Genomic DNA, 21,510 nt, shown 5'->3' with positions numbered 1-21,510 from the left:
TTGACATAAAAAAAATTGTATTATGGAAGAAAAATCTTTGCACGATTCCTTCTTCTCCTGCAGCTATGAGAGGTACATGTTCTATTGTTACACTCCCTTTCTCATATGTTCACTCATTGCCTAGGAAACCCCCAGATTATATTTCTTCATTCTGAAGTATCAGAGCCTCTGTTTCCATTAAAAATTCACAAATGCGGGTGCTCCTGGGTGGCTCAGTTGGTTAAGCGACCGGCTCTTCACTTGGGCTCAGGTCATGATCTCACAGTTTGTGGGTTCAAGTCTCACAGAGGGCTCTGCAACAGCAATATGGAGCCTGCTTGGGATTCTCTCTCCGCCCCCCCAACCCCTGTCTCTGCCCCTCCCCCACTTGTGTGTGCACACTTTCTTTCTCTCTCTCTTTCAAAACAAATAAACTTTTTAAAAAATTTCACAAATACGGACTGAGTTATAACACTAGTAGAGTAGATTCGAGAAAATTAATAAATTAGATCATGGAGTCATAAGCTGTCGTAAAAAAAGCCTGAAACTTGTTACTCCCTTTTCTTTTTGATTTGTTTTGGCACCTTTTCATTCCCTCTCCTCTGTACAGAAGTCTCCCCATCGCCACCAGCATTCCAGTTGGACCTCAGGAGCCTAAAGGTATGAGAAATACTTCTTCCTTTCCCAGTATGAGAAATACCTCTCGGCACTCAATGTCAGCCATTGTCTTCCACTGTACTTCGTACCCTGTTTGTCGCTAAATAAAATCTGTGATGTTGCCCTCATATTCTTGACATCTGAATACTATATAGAAAACATGCCCTGCGTCAGGCATTCAGAAAAGAAAACATCACGAAAGCTGCAGCCCTCCAAGTATGTTTGGGTGACACTTTAATTCACAGCTTTCGAGCTTTCAGATGGAGAGAATGCAGTGCAGCAATGAGAGCATGGGTGGGGGACCAAGAAGGATCTGGATTCAAACCCAGTCTGCACCTAATTTTTTGACCTTGAGAAAGTCATTTACCTTCTTGGGTCCTCTCTATTAACTGAAGATGATTAAATGAGAGGGGATAGGAAAAATACCCAGCATGTACTAGACACATAAGCCACATTCTATTGCCTTCATGCCTCCATGATGTACTTTATAAGAACGTGTAAATAGTGTTTCCTTTTTTCTCATTACCCACAACTCTCGTTTCTTCAGTTGCCCTATTCCCCGAAGGCTTTCTATTCACTGTGAAGGCACAGTTTTAAATCCTCTGACATACCTTTTAGCTTGGGTTCTAAATTTACGTTCTGGTAAAAATATGTGTCCAAAGTAAATGAAATACAAAATAACTGAGACAGAGAAGTAGACATGTATGTGTCTCATTTGTGCTCTTGGGATTTAAATTTATGGAAGTGACTGAGTAACAACACCGAGGCCAATGGTACTGAAAGAAGAATTCATTATTTCTATTTCCCTAGAGAAGGAGGCACATCATGTTATGCAGGGCCACATGGAAAGCACCAGGGTTTGGGCAGGAGGCAGAAGAGGGGAAAGCCTGGGCTGTAGCCTTTTTTCATGTTTCCACAGGAAAGACCAGGCAAGGCTGGGAAACAATTTAAGATTGTCTATTTTGAATAATTCTGGAGGTTTTAAGCTATAGGAGCAGTCTCTAGCTGCCTGGTACCCAACCCTGGGATGATTTAGGGCAGGAGAAATATTGGCTTGATGTGTAAGTTAATAGAATTTGTTGGGTGAATACATTTCCCAGATTGGTTGATTTGCATTTGAAAGGTACACTGCCTGCCAAGCTGTCTCTAAGAATTGGCTAGCCCTGGGAGGGGGAGTCTCTCAGCAGCCAGAAAGATTTTTTAAGATGGCAAAACATCATAAGATAATAAAAATTTTAAAATATGATTAATACAATAGGGAAAAGAAAAAGGATATCAGTTATATGACATTAAAGGGAAACATTTCAAAAATGCAAAAAAATTAACTCCACTTTTAATAGAGAAATATATTTCAGCCGTGAGGCTTTTTTTTAAGCATAGTGAAAATACTAAATACATATATTTTTAAATTCTAGTGGCTTTTTTTAAGGTTATTTATTTTCGAGAGAGTGAGTGTGCATGTGTGAGTGGGGGAGGGGCAGAGAGAGGGAGAGAGAGAATCCCAAACAGGTTCCATACTGTCAGCACAGAGCCTGACATGGGGCTCGATCCCATGAATCATGAGATCATGACCTGAGCCAAAATCAAGAGTCCAATGCTTAACCAACTGAGCCATGCAGACCCCCCCAAAAATGCTAACTATTTTTAAAGAACTTTTCATCAGTGGCTCCAAGCAACTGTATTTACACCAATTCCTTGTCTGTGAATATTTGATATAAATATGAGGATGAAAGGAATACTGTTCACTTTTTTTAGTCACATTTGCTTCAATGGGGATAATGGGAGCTATTCAGTCTCCTAAGTCAGAACTGAGTCAGGCTAAGAAGTATACACCTTTCCTTTCCTTCCCACACCTACCTCCACATCTCAAACGTAAGGACAGGCCCCAAATCAGCATTCTCTGCTTCACCTGTGTAACAATCATTTTTTTTTTGAAGACTGAACTTCTGTTAGAAACTCTGCCATGCCCTAGAGCTTTGAACATCAGTAAAACCAGGGCATCTTCCTAGGAGTCAAAGTCACTGAAAAGGCTAATATGTTACAATAGAATAAGAAGATTAGGAAAGTTTCTTTAAGAAAGTAGATTAGCAAAAGTCGATTAGCAGTAAGTAGATAAGTAAAAGTATACCCAAGTCTGTGCTGTCCAACAGAATAGCCACTGGCTAGCACATGTCACTAATGTGCACTTGAAATATGGCTGGTCCCAACTGAAGTATTCTGTTAAGTATAAAGTACACACTGGCTTCATAGACTTGGATAAGAAAAAAATGAATGAAAGTATCTCATCAATATTATACTGATTACATGTTGACATTATAACATTTTTGATATTTGACTTCAAAATTATTAAAATTAAACTTACATTTTTCTTTTTTTGTCAATGTGGCTATTAAATTTTTATTGCATATATGGGTTGCATTTATGAGTTTAATTACATATTACATTTCTATTGAATAGTGATGATTTAACTCCTACAAGAGCCCCTTTAGAGACCAAGCATCGAAAAACAAAACAAAATTAAAAAAAAAAAAACAAACAAAACACCTGAGGGCTCCAGGTTATGACCAAAGTCTTCAATGCCAATCTGCTCCTTATCTCACCCTTCCATATTCACAATGACTGACCTAAGGAAAGCTTCTGTTACTTCCAATATGAATGAAACAGCAGATCCCAAATGAACTCTCTTTTTCTGTTTAAGCAATTCATGCTCTCCGTCGTTTCTCGAGTTGTTTATCTTAAACAACAAACTTAAAACCACATCCCCTATATAAGAACACTTGAGGGGCGCCTGGGTGACTCAGTCGGTTGAGCGTCCGACTTCGGCCCAGGTCATGATCTCGCTGTCCGTGGGTTCGAGCCCCGCATTGGGCTCTGTGCTGACTCGGAGCCCGGGGCCTGTTTTGGATTCTGTGTCTCCCTCTCTCTCTCTGACCCTCCCCTGTTGTTCATGCTCTGTCTCTCTCTGTCTCAAAAATAAATAAACATTAAAAAAAAAAAAAAAAAAGAACACTTGATTCATAGGGCACCTGGGTGGTTCCGTCAGTTAAGCATCCGACTCTTGATTTCAGCTCAGGTCATGAGCTCACAACTCCTGAGTTCAAGCCCTACATCTGGCTCTGTGCTGACCGTGTAGAGCCTGCTTGGGGTTCTCTCACTCCCTCTCTCTCTGCCCCGCCCCTGTTCGTGCTCTCTCTCTCTCTCTCTCAAAATAAATAAATAAACTTTAAACGAAAAAAGAAAGAAAATCAGTGAAATACATCATTTAAAAACAAGAACATTTGATTTGTCACACAATAATGCCCAAATTTTTTTCTAAACACTAACTCTAACATAAATGCCCAGTGTCCTATAACCATTCAAATCCAACCAGTTCAGATTACTTATCATCCTCCAGAAACTTCTCTCTGCTGCTATGCTTTTACTCTCTATTTTCTTTGCTTGCAAAGCCCTCTCCACAAAATGTACCTATGACTGTCCTACTCAGACTACAACATATCGCTCCAATTCTCTTCTCTCTTCCGTAATTTCCAGCTCAGAATTAATCTTTCTCACTTTAAGTTCCTTGAGGCCTTTGTTGGCCTCGCTTTTCTGGCACGCACAACATGATATTTTGTGGTACAGTTGATGGTGTACATTTTCTGTCCCTTCTCCAAACTGTAAGTATCTTGAAGGCAGGATACATTTATACAGCCCTCAGGACAAAATCTTACACCCAGTAAATGTTTGAAAGTAGAAGTAATTTGAAGTTTGCAAGGCTATCAGAAGAGAGAGGATCATTCTGTGGCACCCACAGTTTGACCCAGAGCTCAGAACAACCTGAAATGATTTCCAGGCAACCAGGAGTCTTAGCCAATCCACCTGCAGATGATGTATGGTAACACAGCATTAAGGAACTCACACAGCAGTCATTTTTCATCTTGGCTTTTCAGTGAAAAGCATTCACAGGCTGATCATGAGTGACACAGAAGGTAATACAGAGATCATGACTGGCAGGGCAATCCCAACATCTCTCAACACCTGCTTGTTTATTCGGCTGGACTGTATCACACTTGAAGAAGTGACCCATTTGATATGTACAACAAAGCAAATTGGAGCAATCAATCAATTAAGCAACAACATGTTAGAAAACTAACTCAGAAGAAATATTCTAGAAAAGCTGACTATAAAGAAGGCATTTTGAGGTCATGAATCACAACTAGTTTTAATCATAGAGCAAGGATGCATTGAGTGTTTTTTCGTGTCGTGTCTTCAAGCAGATTATCCACTCCAAGAGTCATGAAACCATGCCTAACATGTCTCTTTGCTTAAGTACCCATCACACGGATGGGTACACAGTAGGGTGTACAAGACTTTTTGAACAGGGAAAATATATTTCCATCCAGCTGGTGGCCATCTGAAATTACTTGAGATGTCACACTTAGGTGTACAGAATAAATGAATTTAAATCAATTTTAGTTGATTTAAATAAACATTTGCCTTAATAGAGTGTGGATTATGAACCATCATAACCTCAGAAATCTTTTTAAGGCAAAGATATTCTTTTATTTGTTGAGATAGGATGAGATGTCAAAGGCCAACTATGGAAAAGTAGAAAAAAATGTAAAAAGACAGATTGATTTTTAAAAAGATGGTCAACTGGCTCAAGTTGCAGTCTCCATAGAGCTGATACAGGTTGGTTTATATTTCTGAGAGTCCAGTCTTAGGATGGAGGCATCGCCTCCTGAGTCTGATGGGGATGATAGACAGTTGAAAAAAATAGTCTTGATTCTAGGGCTCTCATGTGTATCTGTCTTTCATGATAGAAGCCAGTGGCTTAATACAGAGGTCAGTGAGGGGAAAGTAACAAAAAGGGTTCACCCAGGTATATGGCCTTCACCAAGTATTATTGGATTTGAGGCAGGCTTCTGTCTCGGCAGAAATTTCAAAACAAACCGGGAATGACATAGAACCCTTTCTTATAACCTCAATGAAAAGAGTAAGGGTTAGAGGAGTATCTGCCTCCGTAGGCTGAAAGATAGACAGAGGAAGGATGTGATGAAAGGCTCTCAAAAGAGTATATATTTTAGTGGGAACTCACAAAAGATGGAATAATTCTACATATAAGGATCAGAGAAAGCTTCATAGAAGGAGCACAGCAGGTATCTAGTAGAGCAAAGCTGTCTTATTCTTAGCTCTAGTCACTTGTCTGAATAGAGCTTGGCACTCATTAGTCAAGGACAAATCCAGGATTTGGGTAAAGTCTTCAGAGCCAGGGTAGGCCAGTACTCATGATGGGATTCCTTCTTGACAGAGTAAGAAATCTGCCCTCACAAATACGTGAGAAAAAGCACATGTCCTTCAATTCAAGCTTTGCATGGAAATTGCATTTCCTCTTAAAGAAGTAGAAAAAGAGGTTGAAGTTCTTCCTAGTCAAGCAGGCAACACTTGTAATGTCTGTCTACCAGGACTGGCTATTGTGAGAAGGACCTTGAAGGGATTGTTATGCCCTGTAGAACAAAAATACTCTTTACCAAACAAAAGGCATAGAGATTGGAAAAGAAGAAATACAACTGTCTCTATTTGCAGACGACATGATTGGTTATGTAGAAAATACCAATGAATCTACCAAAAAAAAAAAAAAACCTCCTAAAATAAAATTTGTCAAGGTTACAGAATGCAAGATCAATCATAATTCTATATACAGGCAACAAATAGGTAGAAAGCAAAACTTAAAACACAATGTCATTTACAATCACTCCCCAAAAATGAATTAGGTAAGTGAAGCCTAAAAAGATGAAATGTAAAAAAGTGTATACAAGATCCACATGCTAAAAATTACAATATACTGATTCAATAAATCAAAGCTCTAAATAAATGGACGTGTTGTGTACATGGATTGGAAGATGCAACATAGTAAAGATGAAAACTTTCCCTAAATTGCTATGTAGGTTTAATGCAAGCTCTATGAAATCCCAAGATCTTTACACATATAGAAAATCTCAAAGTTTATATGGAAAGGCAAACAAGAAAATAACAAACAATTCTGAAAAAGCTACAGTAGCCAAGACAGTATGGAGGAATGTAGATAGATGGAAATAGACCCACAGAAATATGCCCAACCGAATTTGGACCAAGTGCAAGAAAATTCAGTGAAGGAAGGATATGCTTTTCAGCAAATGGATGTTAGAGGATAAAATGATAAGTTACAGGCTGAGAGAAAATACTTGCAATCCACATATCTGGCAAAAATGTATCTGGAATATATAAAGAACTCTCAAAACTCAACAATTAAAAAAAAAAACTTTTCATCTAGCAAATGGCCAAAGACATGAACAGAGATGAATGGCAAATGAGCATATAAAAAGATGGTCATCATCATTAGCCATTAGGGAAATGCAAAAATTAAAACCACAATGAGAAATAACTATACTCCTATTAGAAAGTCTCCAGTGAAAAATGGTGTGGGAGGTTGTGACAGGAGCAAATCAAGACACAAGATGGCAGAAGAGGAATTTCCAGCACTGACCTCTTCCCAGAAACATCAGTCTGAACAACTATTTACTTCTGAAAATATGATTAAGAAGCTAAGGATTCCAGGTGAGAGATTACAGGACCTGGGTAGAGCACAGAAGTTAGAAAAGACACAATCAAATGGGCAGGAGAGAAAGTTTCACATTACCCCTGTCATTCTTCCCCCAACACCCCACACCCCAGCATGGACAGGGAAACCCTCCTTCTGGGGGAGAGGGGGGAAGGAAAATGAAGCAAGTACTGTTTCCCCAGGTGGCTCCTGTGGCCCCAAGCTCAAGGCAGGCTGCTGTAGACTCTCTCTCTGGGCCCACTCCAGTGCCACCAGGCTCCAGGCAGCTTTCCAGGGCTTTCCCAGCCCACCCAACACCAGGCTGGCCCAGGCAGCCCCAACCTCCTGGCCAGCAGCCATAAACCACATGGCAGGCCCACCCCAGCTGTCCTAGGTCCTCAGCACCTGGGCCTCCCACAGACCCAGAACTCAACCTTGCCTTGTGGACCATTTGGATTTCAGGTAAAATTCCACATAACAATTGACTGTTATGCTGACTTTCTTTGCTAAATATTTCTCTCAGAGACCCTAGAGGGAGGCATTGCTATGTTTGGGATTACATTCATATATTCTGGGCTTCCCTGGTCATAAGACAGACATAACAGCATTGTGATTTCATCCCAATTCTAATGCAATCACTTGTCCTGTTTAAACAAACCCATGTTGAACTGTTCAGAAGAACAATTGTTAGGTGGAATTTTACCTGAAACCCAAGAGAAAGGAACTCTGGTAAACCAGGCTGGGCCATAGAGAGCAGACAGTTTTCCTAAGTCATTTGCATTTTACTTCAGGGATTCTATCTCCTAAGTATAATTATAACAATTTCTTGGAATATGTCTGTCAAATTAGTGTTTCTCCATCTTGGAAAGAAGCAAGAAAGAATAGAATGAAGAATTTGATAGTATTTGCTCAAGAACCTACAGAATTTTCTATTTGAGATTTTATTTTAAAATGAAAGGAAAATAATTACTTGAGAATAGTTTACTCTGCGTTATGAACTGTCTTCCTTTACTCTCTGCTCATCAATTGCAGCTAACGATCATTTCTCTCTAAAACTAAGCCCAGTTGTGGTCTGCTTCCTTCTCATCACTCTTGCTCTGAGTCATTGTTTTTGATCTGCTTTTGGGTCCTATGCTGATCTGTGTCCCAAGCTGACCCACAGTGATTCATTTAAGTGAATCGGTGTTGTTGTGCTTTTTGGAAACAATTCTTGTTTCTTCTTTTCTTCTTGCTCAACATGCAATCCTTAAATTCTCATGTCTTGTTCTGCATTATTCCTGCTGTGTTTCCTATGATCTCTGCAATGCTGCAGTGATGAGGCACATCTACATCACTGCATGTTCCCCTCTGGTAATGTCCACTATGAAATGCTGCATGTCCTGATGGGGGGCAAAGGGGGGATAATTATGAGTCCCTAGATGTAGGGAAAGAAAAATTACTTTGGATGCTACTTAGAAAACTATCCAAGGTCTTTAGATACAATGCCCTCCTCCTACCTGACCCTGACTCATTCACTGGGTAGAGACAAGGGAAGAAAATTAAAGAAGTTTTTTTTCTTTTATTTGAGACCTATTTTTTATTTGGGACACTCTTACCTCTGTGCAATTCTTAAGTTGTTGAAGACTGACTCTACCTTGTCTCGTCTCCACTCCAGAAGCTCTGGAGAAAAATGTGCTTCTCTTAAGACATCAGGTAATTCTATGCACATCATCTGCTCTGGCCCCTATGGTTGGTTGATGTTTGATATTTACCACTAAACTAAGGATAATATTAGTGATATTGGCAAAAAAGTGAAATCCTGAATCTAACAGGGATTGAGGTCAAATGAAAGGCAAACACACACGACTTGTAAGTCGGAGATGAATGACAACTATAGTCTTAATCAGAGTTTCAGAAAAGATTTTGTGTGACTTCTGACTCAGTCAATGGAAGGCAATTTACATTTCATGTCTGAGACAGAACAATCTGTCACTTAGAAATATTTGGGTCAGTAATATTGGCTGAGAATGAAATCATGATGAGAATATGAGAATGATCCTGAATAAACTGGATAACCAGAAACATTCCAAGACCAGAAATACATATATATTTTGTTGTATTTATATATTTATATGTATTTACATAATACATATATATATGTATTCATATATTGTATTTATATAATTTTATTGTATTATATAATATTATTGTCATTTATTATATCATACACTGCCACTATGAGACTGATAGATGATATGTAGCTTAAAAATTTCATCTGGATTAGAAAATAATTAGATTCTCTGCATCTTTACCATATGATGGAGTTTTACTTACAAACATGTAGAATTGTTGGCAGGAAAAAAAATATGGTTTCTTAAGGAAATATATTGTGACATGGAGAAAAGATAATTTAGGCATATACAGGCATGAAGAAAAAGAGAATAAATTGAAATACCGCATGTTTCAACAAGATGACTACAGATGTGCCTTTCAAAGGATTTTCTGTTTAAACCTATCATTTAAAAAAATAATATACTTTATAGATCTTTGGGCTCAAAAATAATGGTTGTTGCTATATTCAACCATTTTGTGATAAAGATTAAAATCACATGTGTGTAAACATCGAAGCCTGGTTATTGGTGGCACAGCTGTCTCTGCTCACCGTAAAGCTCAGACTCAGATTCTTACAAATCCATTTGTGCTAAAAAAGGATGTCACACTTCAGTTCATTACATCCTTACAGTGTGGCTAACAGAGATTTTTGCCCATGACCTCTGCTGCATTGTCTAAGCAATGCTTTATTGTATCCTAAAGCATCCCTCCTACAGAAAAAGAAAAAAAAAAAAAAAACTGAGCTGCCTCATTTTTCCTCTGGAAACTGCTCAGCGGTCCCGCAGTTTTCTATTTGCACTCTAGGCTGGGGATGTTGCTAAGCAGCAAGTGCTTCTCTGCTCTGAGACCCGCTGTTTCAGGAGCTCTTTGCTCTAGATTTTTTGTTTCATGATAAAGAGAATTCATAAAGCAATACTGGTCAAGCTGTTGTTTCAAATCTGTCCAATGTCCTTGATATAGTGACCGTTTTAGTAACAGCACTTCATTTGTGTTAGGATCATAACATGTTAGATTTCCAGTGTTATTCAATAATTATCATCTCCACATTCCCAGCCCACAGATGAAGACACTAGACCTCAGAGAACCAAACTGAAATACTCAATTTGTGGGAAAATAAATTTCTCATTCTCTTTAGAACCCAGACTCCAAGTATTAACTCCTCTGTCAGGAAAATTATCAGGGAAAGTAAGTTGCTGAGAGCAGATCAGCAGTGGAGAAAGGGCTCCCTTGGATGTAACCCCAAAAAGCCCTTCTAAACAGCCCTTCTTTTTTTTTCTTGGTCTCAGATCAAGAAAGGGATGAACATCAGAAATACAGGAAAATGCACATAACACATATCCATTTAAATTCATTTAAACTCAGAGTGCGTAGGTTCTCTGAAGCTCATCTAAAAATACTGTTTGTGGGGCACCTGGGTGGCTCAGTCAGTTGAGCATCCGACTTCGGCTCAGGTCATGATCTCGCCCTCCGTGAGTTCGAGCCCCACATCAGGCTCTGTGCTGACAGCTCAGAGCCTGGAGCCTGCTTCCGATTCTGTGTCTCCCTCTCTCTCTGTCCCTCCCCTGCTCACGCTCTGTCTCCCTGTCTCTCAAAAATAAATAAACATTTAAAAAAAAATTAAAAAAAGTAATAAAAATACTGTTCATTAGGAATCCCTATTCTAAGTGGTCTAGATATCAAGACTATTCTAATATATTCTGAACTAATCATTGCTTTGTCCTTGTTAATATTCATGAAGTACTTACTATGTTCTAGAAGCTTTACATATGTTGAGATATTCAATCCTCTTCAAAATCCTATAGATCATTACTATTAAAATCCTCATCTTACAAATAAGGAAATTGAAACACGGAGACAGCAAGTAATTTGACTAAGGTCAAAGAGCTAATAACTGGTAATATCAGGATCCCAAGATTCTAATTCGCATGGTCTGGCTCCAGAGATGGAACATGATTTTAACCGCTGAGTAATGTGATTGATCAAGCATCTATAACATCCCAATCACTTTTGCTGACTATTTTACGTTTTCCAAACTTTCTGAAGGAGGTTAACATTATTTCCATTTTCTAGATGAGGAAACTGCAGTTTATAGATATAAAATCCAATGTTGTTAAAGCTAGTAAGTTATAGAACTGAGAAATGGACCCAGCTCTTCTAACATAAGTGCAGTATTACTATCTTTACAGCAGCACTGTCCAATAGAACTTTCTACATTAATAGAAATGTCCAGTATGCCAGACATACAAACAAAAGACCTGATTTTGTATGAGCAATTGAAGCATGAACTCCAATCATTAAAATAATATCAACTGAGCTGTTACCATAAACATCATTATTCTAAATAAATCAAAAACAAAATAAATCAAAGACCAAAAAAACACAAAAATTTAAAAAAAATTAAAAAAAATTAAAAGGGTCAGATCTACTGCTACATTTTCCAAACATGAGAGAAATAAAGTGATGTTCTTTCCTGATTGTATGTGCTCTATACATTTTTTTTCTTGGAATCTTTTATTTTCCCCCAAGTTAGACCTCAGGACACCCTAGCTGATACTTTCTTTTAGATCTATTGCTCAGGTCTGCTCTCTCAGCATTCACAAGTCAGCTATCAGGGCAGCTCAGCTTTGTGATTACCACTGCACAGACTTCTGAATCGGCCATGTTGTATACAAAATGTGTGTGTTCTCCATCTTCAACTGAATGCTGAGACCCTAACCCTCAATGTGCCTGTACTTGGAGATGGAGCCTCCAAGGAGGTAATTAAGGTTAAACGAGGTCATAAGAGTAGGGGCCTGATCTGATAGGGTTACTGTCCTTATAAGAAGAGACAACGGAGAGAGCTCGCTCTCTGTTTCTTCTCTCTCTCTCTCTCTCTCTCACACACACACACACACAAGCTCAGAGGAAAGATTATGTGAGGACAAAGCAGCCATCTCCTAGCCAGGAAAATGAGCCTCACCGGGAATGGAACACTGTTGGCACCTTGATCTTATACTTCCCAGCCTCCAGAACAGTGAGAAAATATATGTCTGTTGTTTTAGCCATGCAGGCTATAGTATTTTGTTATGGTAGCCAGGTAGCATAAGATAGGCCCCTTTCTGGCTTGGGCAGAAAGTGGTTGACATGAACTCTCAAGGAACAGAGATCAGGGACCAGTCCTCTTCACTTTTCACATCTGGAAGATTGGAAGAAATGGACTGATTGTCAACCAAGCCAACAAACAGAAAGAGGTCACCCACAACTCTGAACCCTTGGAGCAGACGATCAGGAGCGGGCACTCACTGTGCTGCTCACAAAGTTAATAAGCTTCTAGAAAAAGCTCGATGAGGACCAGCACCTGGTGGAGGAGTAAGAGGCTGCAATGAGGGTCCAGGTCATTGGGGTGGACATGGCATATCTAGAGTGGGAAAGGCTCACTACCATATGTCGATATTTGAACCCAGTTTTAACCAGACACGGGTTACCAATATCCCCAAGAGAAATTAAGGAGAATAAGCAATGCTAATTCAATTCCACACATATTTATTGATATTAACCCTGTACCAGAACAGCTCATAGCTACTACAATAATATATATATATGCACAGAGTATTTATTATTGGCTCACAGAAGAGAAACAACTATGACAGTTGTGGAGGAAGGAGTTAAGAGATGCTCTTGAAGGAGGTGACATCAGAATTCAAAATGCAAAGGTATAGAGAGATAGCTACCATACCAGACTGCTATGTTCATTTCCCTTTTTAAGCTTATCTTCACATTGTCATCTCTGCCTGCCCTTTTTACCTTGACCTCAGGCAAATTGATATCACTGAAGGCTACATCGTAACATGGAGATTAGTGATCTCCATAACATGCAGATCTAGGTAAAAGATCATGAAGAGATGCATGTGTCCTGCTAAGAAAGCTGGATGTTATCTTATTGGTAATGGACACCTTTAAAGAACATTAAGCAGATGAGTTACATATTACATACAGTTGGTTCCAGTGGGAGTATGAAGAAGGTACTGGTTCAGAGACCTACCCAAAAGTTTTTTACCAAACCGGGCAAGAGATAATGAGTGGTAACTAATAAGAATATTAAAAGTATTGAGAAACAATGTAGTAGTGGTTAGAATAGAGCATAGGGAACAAGTTCAAGAACTATTTATGGAAAGAATGGACAGCATTACATGATTGAAGGTGGAAGACAAGAAAGAGAGAAGATCAAAAATAAGGTGACTAGCTTGAGTGACTACATAGGTTATTGCCTCCAGGGGACATGGAATATAGGAGGTGGTCACACATGTAAGTTCAGCTTAGAAATACTGAATTTTAATTGCCTTTTGCATTGGTTGGAGGACATGCAAGCAGCAACTGGATATACAAGTTTAAATTTTATTAGACAGAGTTTGGGCTAGAAGATGTAACTTTTGGGATCAACAAGGTTTAGGAGAATACTGAGATAGATAATAGCAGTCAGGAAGAACATGCAAAGTGGAAAGAATTTTCCCGACATTTTAAAGAGGTTGTGGAGGAAGAAGAGAAGCCTGGCAATGAGCAGCTACAGTACAAGGAGCATGTGGGATCTTACAAGCCAAGAGAGTGGTTTGGAGTGGTTGGCAGCATCAGCTGAAACAAAGACACCAAAAAGACCATTTTAGTTTTGCAATTACTTGGTCACAGAACAGTTTCAATGGAGTGGCTGGGATGGAAACCAGAGGCTGAAGAATAAAAAAGTAAATGAGAAGTAAGAAAATTGGGGCAATGAGTAGAGACTCTTCTTTGCCAAGGTTTATATAATTCTACACCAAGTATTACAGATCAAGGAGATTAAGAGAAACAGGCAAACAGCCCAATTAGCCAAGCTCTGTCATCTCCAAGGGAAAAGCAACATTCTACTTATTTGTGAATAGCCCTTGTACTGGCACTGCATGGAAAGGGAGATCAAAACTAAATCAGACCAAAAGCAGCAGGTTTGAACACTGCAGAACAAAGCTGTATCCTGAGTGGTGGATGAGATATAAAGAGATGCCAGATGCAATCTGTGGTCCCCCAGGCTTACCAGAACATGTAGGGACAAGGCCCAAAATAATCAAGAACTAAATGATCAGAAAGCAGCTGAGAGTCAGATCTTAAACACGAATTAGGCACCAGTGAATGTTTACTTCTTTGTTCATATGGAATTTAACGATTCCCACTTGTATCTCTGTTGGAGGAAGTCACTGAGAGGATGTGACCACCGGTTGACCTGTGAGCTGGACCCCCAGCAATCAGAGGCTTCTTGTCCTTGGAATGTATGATCTGCCCACTGTTCTGACACTAGAAGCCATGGCAAGGATGCAGCCTTAAAAGAGTAATGGGTTTTTGAGACTACCCCACCTGGACTAGATATATAACTGAATCCCACCCATTAAGGTGGGATTCAGTTATATATCCTTAAGATCCTGGTGGACAGGTACTGAGATCTATTCATCTTGTGGCCACCAGAGACAAGCTTTGTATGTAATTTCCTTTGCTTATTCAAACTGCTGTCTACTAGTCTGGGATAGCCTGACTCTTCTTCAGTCTCTTTCTGCCCTCCATGTACAGGGGCCAATTCCAGATTGTATCTGAAGAACTCTCCAGGTTTTGAACCAACACTCATCATTTGAAAACCTGCCTCTTGACAGCTAAACACCCAGTCACACTCCTTTGCAGCCCCTAAACTACTAGGTAGAATCAATACCATTACCTCTGGCTCCAGGGTTTAGAGGCCCTTTGATCTCCCCAGCAGAGACCACTTAGTACTCCCGCAAGACCTGCTCATTACCATGACTGGGCACCTAAAGAACCCTAGGGCAACAAGAGAGCATAAAGGTCATGTGACCTCTGACCTGCTCCAGTCTTATGCTCACATTTCACTATGATTTGCTTCTGTGATCAAACCCAACCCAGCATATCAAATCAAAAATTAGGGCCCCGGACCATTTCCTTTGCAATACTACTTGAGTCTTCACATTAGCACCCTTCCGGGGGCCTGTTTAATCTGAGTCTAGGCTCCTGTCTTGTGTTCACCACAGGATTAGGTTTCAGCCCCAAGAAGTTGGAACCAGGAGTTGGTTTAGCTATGAATGTGCCCTTGGATCCTTCCTGTAGAGAAGCCAGCCACAGCAAGGGGTATCCACAAACATGGGTGTGCCTGGGTGATCTTGAATCGGACACAAAGACTTAGCATATGTCAGAGGTTCAAATTGTTGTTTGCTTCATGAAGAATGTACATGTATATCTCTTTCTGTAAATCAAGAAGTCAGTAGTGTGCATTCTTACATTGCTAATGTTCAGGGATCTTTGTGCTTTCTGCAGAGACACCTGCCTAAAAAGGTCTTTGGAAGAAGAATCTATGCAACGTGCAAATACTAGAAAGTTTCAGATTTTATCCATTATTGATCATAATATCATGGAAGGAGGATTTATCCTTCAAGGCTGTAGGCAAGTCACTTAAGGACTCTTAGGTTTGGTTTCTTTAACTTTAATTGTAGTAACAATACCTGCCTTAGGTCACTATTGCCATAGGGTTGTCGTAAAATTAAAAGAATATATTACTTATATTACTTAACTTCTCTGTGCCTCAGTTTCTTTACCTAAAAAACAGGAATCATAAAAGCACCTACGTCATAAAGTTGTGTTGAAAAAATTACTTGAGGGGCACCTGGGTGGCTCAGTCGGTTAAGCATCCAACTTCGGCTCGGGTCATGATCTTGCGGTTTGTGGGTTTGAGCCCTGTGTCAGGCTCTGTGCTGACAACTCAGAGCCTGGAGCCCATTTCTGATTCTGTGTCTCCTCCTCTCTCTCTGCCCCCCCCCCCATGCTCATGCTCTCTCTCTCTCTGTCTGTCAATAATAAACATTAAAAAAATTAAAATAAATAAATAAATAAACTGCTTGAGTATATAAAATACCAAAATACTTCTAATATCCAAGGATATTTTTCCAAGAAGATATACAAATGGCCATCAAACATATGAAACTAGGTTCAACATACTAACGACCAAAGAAAATACAAATAAAAACACAATGAGACACCTCTTACCTTCCAAAATGGTTACTGTAAAAAGGAAAAAAAAAAAAAAGACAACAAGTGTCGGCAGTGGACAAGGACATAGAGAAATTGGAATCCTTGTGCACTGTTGGCTGGAGAAGATAGTTTGGAGGTGTCTCAAAAAGTCAAAAATAGAATTTCTATATGATCCATCAGTCTCACTTAGGGTATATATCCAAAAGAATTGAAAACAAGATGTCCAAGAGATGGTTGCACAACTCTGTTCACTGCAACATTATTCACAGTAGGCAAGAGGTAGAAGAACTTAAATATCCATCGATGGGTGAGAAGATAAGGAAAATGTGGTATATATGTACAATGTGATATTATTCAGCCTTAAAAAAAAAGGAAATCCTGTCACATGCTACAACAGGGATGAACCTGGAAGACACTGTGCTAAGTGAAATAAGCCAGTTCCAGAAAGACAAATACTTCATTATTCCACTTATATGAAGCATCTAAAATGATCAGACAGAAAGTTGAATGTGTACCAGAGACCAGGGGCAGGGGCAGGTGGGACATTTTTGTGTTGGGTGAGTGTAGAGTTTCAGTCATGCAGGATGGGAAATGGGGGCAGGTTTCTGGGCATCTCTTGCACAATGGGCACGTGGTCAACAATATTGTACTCTACTCTTGGAAATTGTTGGAAGGGTGAATTTTGTGTTATGTGGAGCTTTTGCCACTTTTTAAAAAGTTGAGAGAAGTAAACTCTGTGGCAGAAATTAACACTTGACTATACCTAAATCTCCAGAGCCTAGTCTGAGATTTGGCAAAGAGCAAAGGTTTAAAACAAATGCTTCTTGGAGGAAGAAAGCCAAATGAATGCAAGAATGACCTGAGACTAAAATTTGAAATATATTCAGCAAGTGGATATTTGCTGAGGATACTTGCCCCTCAACCTTGAGCTTGGTATCCATAGTGGTGACTGGAGGATTAATGGTCACCAGAGAATAGCCTTGTGATGGTAAAAAAAAAAAAAAAAAAAAAGGTCAGAAGTGTCATTTTCAGATAAAGAGCTATGTGGGAAAGGTAGAAAATTCCAGACTCACTGAATGCCCTTTTCCTCCAAGAAACTTCGTCTAAACTGTCCTACTTTCTCCGCTGTTATTGTCAGCACTTCTTGCTTCCTCAATTCTTCATTTTTATTATCTTGGCTTTCTGAAAACTGATGTTTCCCTATACTGAGATAATTTCTCTTCCTGTTACACATTTGAGTTTAATTCTTGAATTATAAAGTGATTCTGAATGTAGGTCACTTCTCTCACATACTGCAGAAGCTAGAAGGATCTTAAGCAAGAGCAGTCAGAAGCTGAGTCATGCAAAGCTGGCCCCCTCGGTGCAGGAAGGTCTCCCCAGCAAGTTCACCCAGTGTCCTTGGACCAGAAGTCGGGGGAGCTGTCCTCTTCCTGGTCCAATCAAAAGGGGTAGCAAGAGACAAAACATATTTGTTCATTCAAAAAATGCGAAGCAAGCCTCAGCATCAGACACTCAAGTACTAGGATAGGCCAGAGAGACAGAAAAGTCAATGATTAATCCCCGAGGGATAAGCATAGAATCCCATACAGGCTGCAAGATAACAGAAGAGTTGCCACTATCTCCTCTAAGAATGGTTGAAGTTGCTCAGTAAACGCTTTCCACAGAAGAACTGGTCTAGATAAGGTGACGAAGAGTTAGCCAGGCTGAAGGGGCAAGGAGTTGGGTGGGGGCCAGGGAAGGAAGCAAGAACACTAGAGGGGGAGGCAGCAGCTGGCTCATATCATTTCGCTACAGGAGAATTGCTACGTCCGGAGAAAAGAGTCCAGGTGGAAAGACTGCAGGAGATGACAGGAGAAGGCAAGGGCTTAACGCAGAAATAAGACCAAGAAGGTGCTCGCGTGCTTTCTGATAAATTTGAAACTGCTCTTGAAGCCTATGGGAAATGAAGTGCCACAAAGAGACTGGCTCTTCAGAAGGACAACTTAGCAACTGTGTGCAGGGTGGGTTAGAGAGAAGGAGGTACAAATGTGGAGGAAGCTAGTTACATGGCTATTGTTACTCTTCAAGAGAGACGTTATTAAAGTCTGAACTGGGAGAAAGGTAGTGGGAATGAAGAAGGTAGAAAGGATTCAGAAGCCTTTTGTTAGGGAGGTGGTAAAAGGATGCATTGAAGACTATATACTCTGAAGTTAGACCTCCTGAATTTACCACTTACGTGTTTTGTGGAAATGTAACTTCATCGCTATTTCTTATAATTTCATTTAATTTTGTAATGATTATTATTCAAAGCATGAAGGGAAAAATACCTACCTATAAAATACTACCATCCCAAAATAACACACCATTAACATATCACTGAGTATTTTTTTGTACCTTATATGTTTTGTTTTACAAAGTCAACAATGCTCTATGCATTTGTTCTACAACCCCCTGAAAAGCTAATCATATTTTTTAAAGGAATTTCAAAACTACAACTAATTTAATTAAAACTTAAACAAGCACCATTTATGACTGACAATTGTTTTCTTATATGGGTTCAAGTTTCTTTTTTTATAGAACAAAACAGCAAATACGTTCAAAGCCCCACTTGCTTGGTGATCCTAAGCACCACACCTCTTTGTAGGCATCCACTATCATAAATTTAGTATATATAGTTCCATGTTTCGTACACCTAGAAACATGTATTTTAGCTGTGAATAATATATAACAATGCTCAGTATGTGTGTCTTTAATTTTATAAAAGTGTGAACTATGAGAACACAGCATAGCTTCATAGCTAATGCTTGGACTCCAAAGTCAGACTGCCATTCAACTGAGGAAATTTTAAAAGTGACGTATAGGAAAAAAAGTCACAAAATACTTAAACGTCAAACTCAATAGGGCCTGGCTGTGAGTTAAAGAACTGGAGAAGTGAAAAATGTGGGGAACAAGGGACACCTGGTCTACATGCTCGGAACATGGATGACTTATGTGGTTGTAACATTGTCAAATGAGGTAAAACATTTATAGGAAAACAGTTAGCTTTAGAGAGCAGAATACTGAATTTGGCAGTAATTATTACATTACAGTCATCCAAGAGGCGTGCTGGTTACATTGGCCGATAGGAAATTAGATACTCAAGTCTGAGAGTCTTTAGAACCTTTAGGCCCAAGAAATCAATTTGCAAGTTGTCAGTAGGTAAAGCAGTTAAGTCTCTAGGACTAGAGGCTATCACCCAAGAGAGTGCACTGATGGACAGAAGAAACTTCCCCAGATCTAAGGAGAAAAGTGGAAGAAGGAAAACTAGAAGGTGAAGGAAGATACAAGGAAGGTAAATGGCAGCATCAGCTGGGACAGAATGTCCAGAAAAACATCCCTTGGATTTCACATTTTGGAAACTGAAGGTAATTTACAGAGTAAAGTTTGAGCCTAGCTGCTAGAATAGAAGCCAGATTGTGACGAGTTACTAAGTGAATGAGACGGAATTGGGACACTGGGTGTAGGCAATGTAATTGAGAAAATAATATCTAACAGCCACTCAACGATTATGAAGAGACAAATTCAACAGTCCAACATTAAGGTTCAAACTCCTAGTCCATGAGCTTAGCTTGGTTCACTAGCCTCAGTGCCTCACGGAGTCTTGCACGGACTTTGTGAACTTATTCCCATAGATGACCTCAAGTTCTAACAAATTTGTCATCTTCTGACCACTAAGCACAGAGTGGTTGCCAGGGAGCTTGGAAACTAAGCTCCCCCAACCTTACAACCAAAGAGGCTGAGCACCCCCAACAGGCTTAGTGCTGCTTCCAGTCCTGTGACCATCCTGTTTGTTCTAAATGGATGACTGTTTCCACTAGAGGGTCTGCTAGGACCGTTCTAGCTTCACGCTCACTCTAGCAACTGGGCCCCTTCCACGCTCCTACCGTGGAGCCTTTCCCAAGAGCCAGACGCAGTCTTGTTTCCCTATGGTTCTTGCCTGACAGTCTTATGTTAGTAAGTTTCCCAGTCAGGACTTAATGCTCACCAGGCTTCCCAGGGCTTGCCTCTAATCCCTTGAATGATTCTTATAGGAAGTGAGACCATAAAATGTACCTTCTGACCTCTGTAATCTGAAAAGCTGCTTGGATCTGTTTTCTGCCTACATCCCATCTTCCTATCGCTATATTTCTTTATTTCTACCTTCTGGTCTTTCTGCGACCCTCTGCTTGCTCTGACAAAGCTTGTGAAAATGGAGATCTTCTGTGCTCTGGGTCACGCCCATGGCACAGCCACTGAGTTCTGATTGTTCAGGTATTCTCTTAATTAGTGAAGGTGTTTTTTTTCTTTTCTTTTCTTTTCTTTTTTTTTTTACTGACCACCAAGTCCCAAAGACTATGTATGATTCTATTGGTATGGCCACTATCAATTATTTCAAAAGGCAATTAACAAATTAAGATGTATATTGACACACACTATATGTTTGTGTCGTGCTGCCTAATATGAGAGTTACAGAGCCAAGAGAAAAAAGACTTGAAAACATAATGACAAAAAATTGAATAAAACACGTAAGATTTTGTAACAATAGCCAAAGGCTCACCTGAGTCACATATTTCCCAACGAGGGATACAAACTATAATAAAAATTCTTGGCTGTAAACAACTTTAAAGTATGCAAGAGAATTTTAGATCATTTTATTTGAGCTTCACAATGAGAATGCCAGATGGAAATCAGGAATTACCATCAAGGGAATTTTTACAAATGAGGAAATTTCAGTGTACATAGTTCAACTCAACTGCAAAACTGCACTTGAACCTTTATGTTGTTTCTAAACCCCGCATGGGATTCCAGTCTGGATGAAGTCCAGGCTGCTAACCTGATGTAAAGGCCCTGTACATTTGTTGGCTGCCCCCAAATTCTGCAGCCATGCCCGCTGACTTTTTCAAACCTTTGTAAACATTATTCTTTATTTCTGCAATGCCCTTCCCTCCTTCCTCCCCAATTAAATGCAGTAAATATTAACCTTTCTGTCTTTTTCATCAAAATCTGTTACACCCTTTTCTGCGCTTAGGCAGCATTTTTGTGATATCTTCATTAAACTATAATGTTTTTGTTGTTTTGTTTTTTCTTTGGTCCTTTGCTTTTTTTTGTTTTTTGGTTTGTTTGTTTTGCTTTGCTTTGTTTTTGCTTTTTCAAATGTACAATTGTCACATGTGACCTTTTTCTCCTCAAAGGAA

The 21,510-nt window shown here is 39.6% G+C and overlaps 1 long non-coding RNA gene across 4 annotated transcripts in view; it reads left to right on the top strand.

Moving 5' to 3' along the window:
* The first annotated feature begins 560 nt into the window (after positions 1–560).
* The window catches only part of LOC128312881 (uncharacterized), a 139,704-nt gene continuing 118,754 nt past the window's right edge, over positions 561–21,510 (top strand). For all 4 annotated transcript variants that reach the window (XR_008292789.1, XR_008292788.1, XR_008292790.1 and 1 more), the window contains exon 1: positions 561–639. This is a non-coding gene — a long non-coding RNA (uncharacterized LOC128312881). The remainder of the gene's footprint in view (positions 640–21,510) is intronic.

This window comes from Acinonyx jubatus, chromosome F2 (assembly GCF_027475565.1).
Source record: "Acinonyx jubatus isolate Ajub_Pintada_27869175 chromosome F2, VMU_Ajub_asm_v1.0, whole genome shotgun sequence".
NCBI classification, from domain to species: domain Eukaryota; kingdom Metazoa; phylum Chordata; class Mammalia; order Carnivora; family Felidae; genus Acinonyx; species Acinonyx jubatus.
The sequence above is the reverse complement of the archived record's forward strand: the minus strand, read 5'-3'. Positions and strand labels throughout refer to the sequence as shown.